Below are 13,327 nucleotides of genomic sequence, written 5' to 3' on the forward strand. Positions count from 1 at the left end.
GTACAATAGCTTGAACACGGGAGGCAGAGGTTGCAGTGAGCTGAGATCCCGCCACGGCACTCCAGCCTGGGACAGAGCGAGACTTCATTACAAAAAAAAAAAAAGAAAAATCTTCAAAGAACATAAAATTCATTTTAATTTTAAATTTTTGTGCATATATAAGTAGGTGTATATGGATATTTTGATACAGGCATGCAATGTATAATAATCACATGATCGAAAATGGGGTATCCACACCCTCAAGGATTTATCCTTTGTGTTTCAAAAAATCCAGTAATACTCTTTTAGTTATTTTTAAATGCACAAATGATTATTGACTATAGTTGCTCTGTTGTGCTAGCAAATACTAGATTTTTTTTTCAATAAAATTTAAAATACACTTCATGAATTTGCATGACATCCTTGCGCAGGAGCCATGCTAATCTTCTCTGTGTCATTCCAATTTTAGTACACGTGCTGCTGTGAGCACGCAAATGCTAGCTCTTATTCTTTCTATTATTTCTAACTATTTCTTTGTACCCATTAACCATAACCCGTCTCCCCAGTTCCCCTTCCCAGCCTCTGGTAATCATCACTCTATTCCCTATCTCCATGAGTTCAATACTTTTCATTGTTAGCTCCCACAAATAAGTGAGAAAATATGAAATTTGTCTTTCTGTGCCTGGCTTATTTCACTTAACATAATGACCTCCAGTTCCATTCATGTTCTTGCAAATGACAAATGACAGGGTTTCATTCTTTTTTATGGCTGATTAGTAATCTGTTGTGTAACTATACCACATTTTCTTTATGTGGTACAGATTTCATTCATCAGTTGATGGACACTTAGGTTGATTCCAAATATTTGCTATTGTGAATAGTGCTAGGATAAACATGGGAGTGCAGATATCTCTTCCATATGCTTATTTCCTTTCTTTAAGGTGTACACCTACCAATGGAATTGCTGGATCATAAAGTAGCTAGCTCTATTTTTAGTTTTTGAGGAACCGCCCTTCTGTTCTCCATAGTGGCTGTACTGATTTATATTTCCACCAACCGTGTATGAGAGTTCCCTTTTCCCCTTTTCTTCACATCCTTGCCAGCATTCATTATTGCCCATCTTTTGCATAAAAGCCATTTCTACTTGGGTGAGATGATATCTCATTGTAGTTTTTATTGGCATGTCTCTGATTTTCAGTGGTGTGGAGCACCTTTTCTTTTTTTTTTTTTTTTTTGAGATGGAGTCTCACTCTGTCGCCCAGGCTGGAGTGCAGTGGCGCAATCTCGGCTCACTGCAAGCTCTGCCTCCCGGGTTCACGCCATTCTCCTGCCTCAGCCTCTCCGAGTAGCTGGGACTACAGGCGCCCGCCACCATGCCCGGCTAATTTTTTGTATTTTTAGTAGAGATGGGGTTTCACCGTGGTCTCGATCTCCTGACCTCGTGATCCGCCCACCTTGGCCTCCCAAAGTGCTGGGATTACAACCGTGAGCCACCGCGCCCAGCCGAGCACCTTTTCACACACCTGTTTGCCATTTGTACGTCTTCTTTTGAGAAATGTCTATTGATATTGTTTGCCCATTTTAAAATCAGATTAGATTTTTTCCTATGGCGTTATTTGAGTTCCTTCTATATTCTGGTTATTAAACCCTTGTGAGACGGAAAGTTTGCAAATATTTTCTCCCATTCTGTGGGTTGTCTCTTCATTTTGTTGATTTTTTCTTTTGCTGTGTGGAAGCTTTTTAACTTGATGTGATCCCATTTGTCCAAAAAATCTTTGCTTAGACCAATGTCCTAGAGTCTTCCCAATGTTTTCTTTTAGTAGGTTCATAGTTTGAAGTCTTAGATTTAAGTCATTAATCCATTTTGATTTGATTTGGTGAAGTGTGTTGCTTGTAGGCAATAGATCCTTGGGTCTTGCTTTTTATCCTCAGCTATTCTATGTCTTTTGATTGGAGAGTTTAATCTATTTACATTCAATGTTATTACTGATAAGTGAGGCCTAAATTTTGTTATTTGTTTTCTGGTTGTTTTGTGGTCTTCTCTTCCTTCTGTCCTTCTTCCCTATCTTCCTTTAAGGTGATTTTCTCAGTTGGCACATTTTAATTTCTTCCTTTTTATTTTCTGTGTACCTGTTTTATGTTTTAGATTTGAGGTTACCATGAGGCTTGCAAATAACATCTTATAACCCATTATTTTAAACTGATCACAGCTTAACATTGATTGCATAAACAAAAAGCAAAAAGACAACTAATAAAAACTCTATAATTTTGTCTCGCCACTTTTTAACTTTTTGTTGTTTCTATTTATCTTACTGTACTGTCTATGCCTTGAAAAGTTATTATTTTTGATGGGTTCATCCTTTCATCTTTCTATTTAAGATATGAATAGTTTATACACTACAATTATAGTGTTATAATATTCTGTGGTTTTCTGTGCACTTACTATTATCAGTGAGTTTTGTACCTTCAGATGATTTCTCATTGCTTATTAACATCCTTTTCTTTCTGATTGAAGAACTCCCTTTAGCATTTATTGTAGGACAGGCCTGGGGTTGATAAATCTCTCAGCTTTTTTTTGTCTGGGAAGGTCTTTATTTTTCCTTCATGTTTGGAGGATATTTTTGCCAGATATACCATTCTAGAGTAAACATTTTTTTTTTTTTTTAATCCTTCAGCACTTTATGCCACTCTCTCCTGGCCTGTACGGTTTCCACTGAAAAGTCTGCTGCCAGATGTGTTGGAGCTCCATCATATGTTGTTTATTTTCTGTTGCTGCTTTTAGAATCCTTTCTTTATCCTTGACCTTTGGGAGTTTTGTTATTACATGCCTTGAGGTAATTTCCTTTTATAGTTAAATCTGCTTGGTGTTCTATAACCTTCTTGTACTTAAGTTTTGATATATTTTGTTTGGGAAATTATCTTATTATCCCTTTGAATAAACTTTCCACCACTATCTCTCTTTCTCTCTACCTCCTTTAAGGCCAATAATTCTTGGATTTGCCCTTCTGAAGCTATTTTCCAGATCTTGTAAGCGGGCTTCATTCTTTTTTATTTTTTTCTTTTGTCTCCTCTGACTGTGTATTTTCAAATAGTCTGTCTTCAGCTCACTAATTCTTTCTTCTGCTTGATCAGTTCTGCTACTAACAGACTCTGATGCATTCTTCAGTATGTCAATTGCATTCAGCAGCTCAAGAATTTCTGCCTGATTCTCTTAACTTACTTCAATTTCTTGTTAAATTTATCTGATAAGATTCTGAGTTCCTCCTCTGTGTTACCTTGAATTTGAGTTTCCGCAAAACAGCTATTTTGAGCTCTCTTTCTGAAAGGTCCCATATCTTTGTCTCTCTGGGATTGACCCCTGGTCAATTTATTTCATTTGGTAAGGCCATGTTTTCCCAGATGGTTTTGATGCTTGTGGATATTCATGGGTGTCTAGGCATTGAAGAGTTAAGAATTTATTGTAGGCTTCACAATCTGGAGTTGTTTGTACCCATCCTTCTTGGGAAGGCTTTCCGAGTATTCAAAGGGACTTGGTTGTTATGATCTAAGTTTGTGGATACCACAGCCATATCTGCATTATCGGGTACCCCAAGCCCAGTAACACTGTAGTTCTTGTGGACTCGTAGAGGTACTGCCTTGGTGGTCTTGTGTAAGATCCAAACGAACTCTCTGGATTACCAGGCAGAGACTCTTGTTCTTTTCCGTTACTTTTTCCCAAACAGAGTTTCCCTGTCTGTGCTGAGATGTGTGGAGCTAGGGGAAGGGTGACAAAAGCACCCCTATGACCACCACCACTGGGACTGCAGGTCTGACCTGAAGTCAGTACAACACTGGGTCTTGCCCAAGGCCTGTGTAACTATCTGGCCTATGTTCCCTCAAGGCCCTAGGGCTCTACAATCATCAAGCAGTGAAGCCAGCTAGGCTTGTGTCCTTTCCTTCAGGACAGCCCTGGGCCCAGGTGGGTCCAGAGATGCTATCAGGGAACCAGGGTCTGGAGTCAGAAACCTTACAAATCTACTGAGTACTTTATTCTACTGTGGCTAAGCTGGCACCAAAACCACCAAAGTCCTTCCCACTCTTACCTCCCACCTTTCCCCAAGCAGGTTTCTCTTCTCCACCCCACAGGCCCACAGGGAGTGCTGCCAGGGCACCACCAATCAAAGAGCATAATATTTAGATTCAATAAATACAAGCAGCCATTAGCCAGTCAATAGGCACTAGAATCAGTAGGTACTAAAAGACCAAGAACTCAAACTAGCATGTCATTTTTAAAAAATCAACTCATGTTTGCATATTGATAGGATATGACCACAGCTTTCAAAATAACTTGAAGTACTTTACTTACAAAGACAAACAGAAAAAATTTTAAATGCCTAACTTTTTATGAAGAAAAAAAGAACATCAAGAAAAGAAAGAGGCTTGACCAATCAGGTAGACAGAAGAGCCACTTCTCCCTGAAGATGAGGGACTTCAGAAGCCACAGCAGATTAAACACATCCAGCCCACTGGAAGCTCTTTTCCAAAAGCAATCAGGTAACAGTACACAGAATGGCTAATAGATCAGAAAGGCAGTTGAAGTATTTAAATTAGAGAAAAAAAAAACCTAAGCAAAGTGCAGAATATTGCAGAAGAAATATAGCATAAAAAAGCAAAGGTACCAGGACTGAGGGTTTAACTCTTACCACACATTACCCTCTCTAAGCCTCAGCTTTCTCTTGGGGAGCCTCAAAATCCTGTGCTCAAGGGATTCTCCTGCCTCTGCCTCCTGATTAGCTGGGACTACAGGCACATGTGCCACCACACTCAGCTAATTAAAAAAAATTTTTTAGGAATAGGGGTCTTATTATATTGCCCAGCTTTACCAGCTTATTAGAACCCAATGGGTTAAGCATTTAGCTTTAACTTTGGCTTTTAATCTGCTGTCAAAAAATAGAACTGCCTAACTACTTTTATACTTCCTGTGATACAAGATGATTGAGGAAAGACAGGGAAATGCAAAGAGAGAGGTACCAGGAATAGGACACTTTTAACAGCTCGCATGCCCTGACTCTGGGAATGGAGGGATATTTAGCCTGTGGATGCTAAGGATATATAGAATATTTACCAATTCTGAGTCTCTAAGGCCTTCTGTGAGTTATCCATGGTTTAGACACATGTCTGGATTAAAGAGTTACTGTTACTTTCCTCTGCTTTCACATAAAACTTCCTTAAAGCTGTGACAACAATTCTGGGGTAGAGGGATGAGATTTTACTCAGCAGTTGCATTGCTTTCTTTTTAAAAGACTTTCAAATGCAGCTAAAACACATAGAGGTAGTGCTTCCGAATGTGTGTGAATATCACTTTATAGTTTGCAAAACACTTTTTATATAATTGGTTCTTAGAATTATTTGATTCCTGGAATCATCCTTTTTTCCTTCTGAGATTATCAGCAAAGGCCTGGCTCCCACTTCTGAATCCCTCATTCAGCTAGGCAGAATTAAGACATCTTTCCCCTTCTTCCACTTGTGCTTTCTTGACCTTAGGATGACGAGGTGCATCACTGAACATCCAGCCCCTGACCAGGGACCTATTCAGAAGCACAAACTGCAGGCTGTGTCCCACCATGGATCACATTCAGCCCAGACTCAGCTCCTTCTGCAACCCTGCCAAAGAGCCTACGAATGACGGCCCCATAGCCCAGGGCACTCTGTTAATGAAGAAGAGTGCCCTGGGACACTTGAGGAGAACCTGTTTTGTTTTGTCTCATGTTTTTGAAGCAAGAGTAAAAAATAGAATGCCTCAGAATGCTACAATCCCTCTATATTCAGGTGAGTGAGATTCTTGTAATTCTGTGGGTTATGACATGATATCCATTAAATTATAAGAACTATGGATAAAATTATTAATATTTTCAAAAGACAATGTTTTAGGAAATATCCCATTCAAATCAGTAACAAGGGTTATGAAATGCCAGTAATAAACTTAAGCCGGGCGTGGTGGTTCAAGCCTGTAATCCCAGCACTTTGGGAGGCCGAGGCGGGCGGATCACGAGGTCAGGAGATCGAGACCATCCTGGCTAACACGGTGAAACCCCGTCTCTACTAAAAATACAAAAAATTAGCCGGACGTGTTGGCGGGCGCCTGTAGTCCCAGCTACTCGGGAGGCCGAGGCAGGAGAATGGCGTGAACCCGGGAGGCGGAGCTTGCAGTGAGCCGAGATTGCGCCACTGCACTCCAGCCTGGGGGACAGAGTGAGACTCTGTCTCAAAAATAAAATAAAATAAAATAAAACAAAACAAAATAAAATAAAATAGACTTAAGAAACGGGGAAGATGGCTGGGCATGGTGTCTCACGCCTGTAATCCCAGCACTTTTGGAGGATCACTAGAGCCCAGGAGATCAAGACCAGCCTGGGCAACATGGCAAAACCTTATCTCTACAAAATAAATAAATAAAATTAGCTGGGCATGAAGGCACACAGCTGTAGTTCCAGCTACTCAGGAGGCTGAGATGGCAGGATTGATTGATCCCAGGAGGTGGAGGTTGCAGTGAGCCCTGATCATGCCACTGCATTCCAGCCTGGGTGACAGAGCGAGACCTTGTCTAAACCCCCCCCCCCCCAAAAAGTGAAAGAATTGTGTAAAGAAAAGCATAAAGATCAATGGAGGCCCTGAAAGAAGGGCTGATGGGGATGGACACCATGTCTGTGGATATAAGGCATCAGTTACAAAGACGTTCACCTTCTTAAAGTGCTCTAGAGCAGGGGCTCCCAACCCCGGGGCCATGGACCTGTGCCGGCAGTGGCCTGTCAGGAACCGGGCTGCACAGCAGCAGGTGAGCGGCTAGTGAGCAAGCATTACCGCCTGAGCTCCGCCTCCTGTCAGATCAAAGCAGCACTAGATTCCCATAGAAGGGCAAAGCCCATTGTGAACTGAGCATGCGCAGGATCTAGGCTGCGCGCTCCTTATGAGAATCTAATGCCGATTATTTGAGGTGGAACAGTTTTCTCCCAAAACCATCCCCACTCCACACCCCAGGCTGCAGAAAAGCTGTCTTCCACGAAATCGGTCCCTGGTGCCAGAAAGGTTGGGGACTGCTGCTCTAGAGGGTTCATGCTACTTCAACCAAAGTTCCAAAGAGATTTTGTTTTGGAACTTTGACACATTGATCCTAAATTTTATCTGGAAGAGTAAATGAGTATAAATTGCCAAGAACTCACTTAAAAAGGATTTAATTAGTAAAGTCTTGCCAAAAATAAAAATAAAAACATATTCCAAAACTAGAGTAATTATACAATGTGGTACTAGCAAACAGTTTAGGAATAAAGAAAAGGATCAAGGAAACAGAAGAGGCTAGAAACAAATGATAGATACGAATTTAACATAAGATAAAGGTGGCACTTCACAACAGAAGACAAAGAATGCACCACTGAATAAATTATTTTTAAGACCACTAACCATCCATTTGGAAAAAATTATACCCCTCACACCAGAAAAGTAAATTTCGGGTGACATAAGGAGCTAAAATTTAAAAATACAAAAAAGTTCTAGAGAAAATACGTATGTAATTACATAATTTGGGGTTAAGGAAGACAATCTAGGAAAAGCAAGAAAAACACCCTGCTGCTTACGATCCAAGACCCACGTCATTTTCAACTCCACACAGCTGTTAAAGCAGCGGTTCTCCTATCAGTTTTTCCACTGGAATCACCTGGAGCCCTGGTGAAAAACAGATTTTAAAGCCTCACCCCAAACCTGCTGAATCACCTCCTCAGGTGGTTTTGATGCCTCGCCATGTTTTGGAGGCCTCTGGTCTGGGGTCAACACCAAAGTGGGGAGGAGGTAAGAGAATTCAGGTGGTAAAACTACCATAGCCTTGCCATCGATGAACCCCCCCCAGGTGCTAGTCACACAAAGGCTTACCTTTTGTAAAGTCCCCTGGGAACTAGTTTCCTATTTATTCAAGTCAGCTGTATTCAATAATACCCTCCCCCTAACCAAAAACGCCAAAACCACAAAACTTCCTAAGTTACATGGCGTGTTGCCGCGTGGCAAAAATACATCCTGATCAGTTTGCATTCGGTGTTGCATCAAATTATGGCATAGCCAACAATGCTTAAACATCCATCAACAGTGGCTCTCAACCTAGGCTGCTTTTAGGAACCATCCAGGAAACTTTGAAAAGTAATACAGTTGTGTCTGAATCCTTTTGGTCTAGGATGGTGCCCAAGGGTTGTCATTTTTAAAAAGCACTACAGGTGAATTTTAGCTGGATTAAGACCATTGGCTATGTGTCAGAAACAACTTCTGCTCCTTGGAGTTCAATATCTTTTTTTATTTTTTTGAGATGGAGTCTCACTCCGTTGCGCCCAGGCTGGAGTGCAATGGCACGATCACGGCTCACTGCAACCTCCGGCTCCCAGGTTCAAGTGATTCTCCTGCCTCAGCCTCTCTAGTAGCTGGGATCACAGGCATACGCCACCGTGCCCGGCTAATTTTGTATTTTTAGTAGAGATGGGGTTTCACGATGTTGGTCAGGCTGGTTTCAAACTCCTGACCTCGGGTGATCCGCCTACCTAGGCCTCCCAAAGTGCTGGGATTATAGGCGTGAGCCACCGCACGCAGCGGAGTTCAATATCTTAATGAGACACAAAAGCTTAAAGGGTCTAACACAAGGCAGACCATGATGCATGAGGTAAGAACATTTCAAACTAGGTGCCATGGACATATGGAAGAGGAAAGTGTCTATCTGGGAAGGCTTGGGGTCCAGGGGAGGGAATTTTGTTGAGCCTAGATCTAGAAACTGATCTAAGACTTGGACATGACGGAAGGACACCCAGGCAAGGGGAAAAATGGGGATCATTTGAAACCTTATTAATAGTAATTATTAATGAGTAATTATTTCATTTTCCTCCCATAACTTCCCATATAAACATCTTAGGTATATATGCATATGCCTCCTATATTTTTTCTACTTGCAATTATAATTTTCTAATGATTTTGTCATACTGCATATGAAATGGATATAATTATGTCTTTAGCTTCTAGACAAGGCTGTGATTCCTCCAGCTCAGGGTTAAGGCAGAAAAGGGTGTCTTTCCTCCACTCCCAGTAATGCACTATTAGCAATCTACCATATAAAAAAGGGTAAACTGAACCCACTCTATTCAGAAAATTTCAACTCAAAAACCTTCTTTAAATTACCCAGCCAGTTAGGGAGGAGGATGATGAGAAATCATCCTCATCCTTGCCAAGAATTTTTTCAAATAAGCAAACTATCCTGCCCAAATTCAGTGAATGCATTACTAATTAATTTCGTTCTGTGATGTCTGTTCTACATGACGATGATATAACTTTCTGCAAAACAAAAACTGAAGCACTCTACATCTGCCATCCATCCCTCCCCAAACTAGGAGATATGAAAGTTTGAGGCTGGGCAGGTCAAGCAGGGATGTGTCTGTTTTCTTGAACCATTTCTAACCTTACTCAATTATTTCCAACTGAAGCATTTCCTTAACAGGCAACATGCAACTCTTTCAAAGACAATCTATTAAAAGACTGGAGAGAAACGATATCATTTCCCTAAAATTTAGTGAGCCAGGACTTGAACAGGTTCGTTAGAAAAACACTAATGAGGTAACTCTATTGTTGCCTCTAACTTTAGGGCGATGTGGTAGTCAGAAAGGAGGGGTGGCTAGAACACAGCCTCAGCCACGACCAGGTTGTGGTGCATTACATAGTCCCAATGGTGGTATCTAAGGCATTTTATAATTTTCTTATTAATTGTCAATGCATCACCACTTGAATGAAAAGAGAATGGAAGCTATTCTTACTTCATTTTTTAACAAATGAAACTGAAGTACAGTTAAGTAATTTGTTCTACTCAGTTCCAGGAAACAATGTGGGGAGGAGGGCCTCCTTCCCTGATCACCAGGCAGACTCCTGCCTTTCCTCAGGGTGGAAGAGATCCACTGCTGCTGTCTGCTGACTCACCTTCACACTCCAGCTAGAGGATACACTGACTCACAGTTTCATTACCTTCTATTCACCATGGCTGTAGTAGTAGACATTCAGAAATGGGAGTTCCAAGAACTGAGCAGGAGAAGGAAAAGAATGTAGATAAAACTGAAAAGGACAAAGGGTACAGCCTCTATCATTCAATAAACCAGAAAAGACACAGGAGAATGTAGTGTCTGCCCTCAGAGACTACATGCATTACTGAGAGGAAAGTGGGGAGAAGAGGGCTGATCCACAGCTAACCATAATTCCCCAATATGAACTGCCAGATAACTAGGGAATGTCGAGAGTGTACAGGAATGTGGGAAGGCCAAAGGGAAAGATGGTGAATTCTGAAAAATACAAAGAAATGTAAATTATCTCTGATCTCAAGAGGCTTACAGTCTACTTGGGCTGTAAGAGACTGTGTGAAAACAGATAACAATGCAAGATGACATCATTTAGTCCCAAATAAATAACTCTATGACAAGGGCCACAATTTGGAGAAGGGAATGATCTCTGAGTTAAATCAAAGGCTTCCAGGAAATGAGCCTTTAATTGTTGTTGTTGTTTTTTGTTTGGCTGGTTTTTTGTTTTTTTATCTTTTTTGAGAGGGAGTCTCGCTCTGTCGCCCACGCTGGAGTGCAGTGGCACGATCTCGGCTCACTGCAAGCTCCGCCTCCCAGGTTCACGCCATTCTCCAGCCTCAGCCTCCTGAGTAGCTGGGACTACAGGTGTCCACCACCACGCCTAGCTAATTTTTTTGTGTGAATTTTTAGTAGACACGGGGTTGCACGGTGTTAGCCAGGATGGTCTCAATCTCCTGACCTCATGATCCGCCCACCTCGGCCTGCCAAAGTGCTGGGATTACAGGTGTGAGTCAACGCGCCCGGCCTTACTTGGTTTTTTAAGGATTCAGATAAACAGCAAAAAAGGGAAGGGAAATCTAGTCACAGGAAATGGCCTGACCATGGAGTGTATTCTAGGCAGACTATAAAACATAAACCTGAGAATAAGTTCATTCGTTCATTCAATCAATATTCAGTGAGAATCCACTGTGTACAAGCACTGTGCAAGGAGCTAATAGCAGGAACAAGGCATGTAGGCTGCCCTCACGGAGTTTATTTCAGAAGGACTACTGGAAAATCGAATTGGATAAACGCAACCAGTAACTGGTTTAATTGAGACCGTAATGCATTTTGGTCTTTAGACTGTTCCCAATAGGAACTGAGAGTTTTTGAGGATGAATGACAGGTGCAAAGCCGTGTTACTAGAAGATGATTGCGCTGATGCTATTTCTGTGAATTACCGGGGGATAAGAGTGAAGACCACTTAAGAAACTCTTGTAATGTTCCCAGTGTAAGACAATGCACATCCAAACTGGGGTGGCCACTGTGAAAAGGAAGGGGGAGCCTGCAAAGATATACTCACAGGGCGTTGGAACTGGCAGGAGCAAGGCAGGGACAGGAACAACAGACAAAGACACTACTGTCTCCAGCATAGATGCCTGTGGGGAATTCTAAAAGGAAAACCAGGTAGGAGGAAAAGGTAAGGTGCAGTTCTCCAGCACCAGGACTGGAGTGTTCTGAAGGCTGGGCTCTTTTCAATGCCCTTCTCTATTTTCATGCTATTGATAGTCCCCATTCTGGATCTCTTTCTTCCTCTCTGGCCTGATAAAATCTGTTCTTAGCCTCTTTAGGAGAAGGTTTGATAGCCTAGTTCAGAGGGATCAGTAATGGGAGAAAGTATGGCATGGACAGCAGCCGTGGAAGAGGCACCCCGGGTTGATAGATTTTCCAAGCGTGCTGTCGGCAACAACCTATTCTGTGCATCTCCTTAAAGACAGGTGGACTCCCTCTAGAATTGTCTAGGAGAAAAGTTTCCCTCGATTCCACTTGGAAGAATTGCTCTTTAATTTTTGGTTGAGCAGGATAATTAGAGATGATTGAGTCGCATATCTGAAAGTTTGGGATATTTGGCACGTCCCTAACCTTGGAAGATGATATCCTGGAGGGCGGCCACCACACTTCCTCTGGGGAAGTGTTCCTGTGCAGTAGTGCTTTGCAATCATCTAGAGACCTTGTTAAAACACAGATCTGGAATCAGGTGTGGGTGGGACCTTAAGTTCTACATTTCTAATAATATCCCAGGGATGCCCATGCTATTAGTCCATGGACCCACAACCTAAATATGCACGTGTCTAGAAGCGAACAGCTCCTCCTCTAAGCAGACCTTAGATTCAGATGACCAGGAGTTTAAATCCCCTCTCTGCCACTTTTCAGATGGGTGACCTTAAACACGGTACCTAACTCGTTTTCCTCGTCTGTAAACCAAGGAAAATACTAATATGCACTTTAAAGTAGATACAAATGCTGGATGATACAGAGTGGTTTCTTAGTAATCGCTAGTTCCAATAGCAGATTCTCTTCTATTCAACAGCGTGTTAAACTGTTAAATTCACGGAAGCATACCCAGCCCCCCTTCAAAGGCTCTAAGGTCTGCAGAAGGAATTACCAAGAAAGCAAAGCACAGAACTCCCTCAGAAACTGGAGGAGCCACTGAAAACTCTTTATCACCATGTAATCCTGTACAATCACAAGCACTTCCGAAACAGCATTATCCTGTATTTGTCTGAGTGATTTATAACGTTAAGATCGACCACATGATTTCCTAGCTCTAAATTTCCCAAACTCCGCTTTGCAGGAAAAGGAAGCATTTCTTTTCTAAGGAAGTCAGCACACCTAGATCTAGCCAACAGCAGTTGATTTAAGTTTCTTCAACCTTCACATTTCCCTTTCTCAAAAGTTGGACCCCACCAGCATTAAAAACTACTGTCCTAGCACATTACAAAGTTAATCAATCTAAAATGTCTTGTTTATACTAAAATTATAAAAATGCATTTAAGCCAGGTGTAGTGCTGCATGCCTGTAGTCCCAGCTACTTGGGAGGCTGAGGTAAGAGGATCGCTTGACCCCAGGAGTTTAAGGCTGCAGTGAGTTGTGATGGCACCACTGTACTCCAGCCTGGGTGAGAGATAGAGACCCTGTCTCAAAAAAAAAAAAAAAATGCATTTACAACATGAACCAGAATAGTCTTATACTGGATTCTTTGTCAAAGATGAAGAAACAGACCCGGTGCAGTGGCTCACACCTATAATCTTAGCACTCTGGGAGGCCGAGGCGGGCAGATTACCTGAGGTCAGGAGTTCAAGACCATCTGGCTAACATGGAGAAACCCCGTTTCTACTAAAAATACAAAAAACTAGCTGGGTGTAGTGGCGGACGCCTGTAATCCCAGCTACTTGGAAGGCTGAGGCGGAAGAATCACTTGAACCCGGGAGGTGGAGATTGTAGTGAGCCGAGATCACGCCATT

General features: G+C 41.9%; 1 protein-coding gene and 1 non-coding gene across 2 annotated transcripts in view; both read right to left on the bottom strand.

Annotated features, from left to right (window-relative positions):
• The window catches only part of LOC116463753 (unconventional myosin-Ie), a 231,182-nt gene that overhangs the window by 198,962 nt on the left and 18,893 nt on the right, over positions 1–13,327 (bottom strand). The window lies entirely within an intron of this gene.
• On the bottom strand, positions 366–469 carry LOC116463757 (U6 spliceosomal RNA). The gene has a single exon (XR_004246768.1). It is a non-coding gene; the product is annotated as a U6 spliceosomal RNA (small nuclear RNA).

The sequence above is a fragment of the Hylobates moloch genome, unplaced genomic scaffold, assembly GCF_009828535.3.
Source record: "Hylobates moloch isolate HMO894 unplaced genomic scaffold, HMol_V3 SCAFFOLD_58, whole genome shotgun sequence".
NCBI lineage: Eukaryota > Metazoa > Chordata > Mammalia > Primates > Hylobatidae > Hylobates > Hylobates moloch.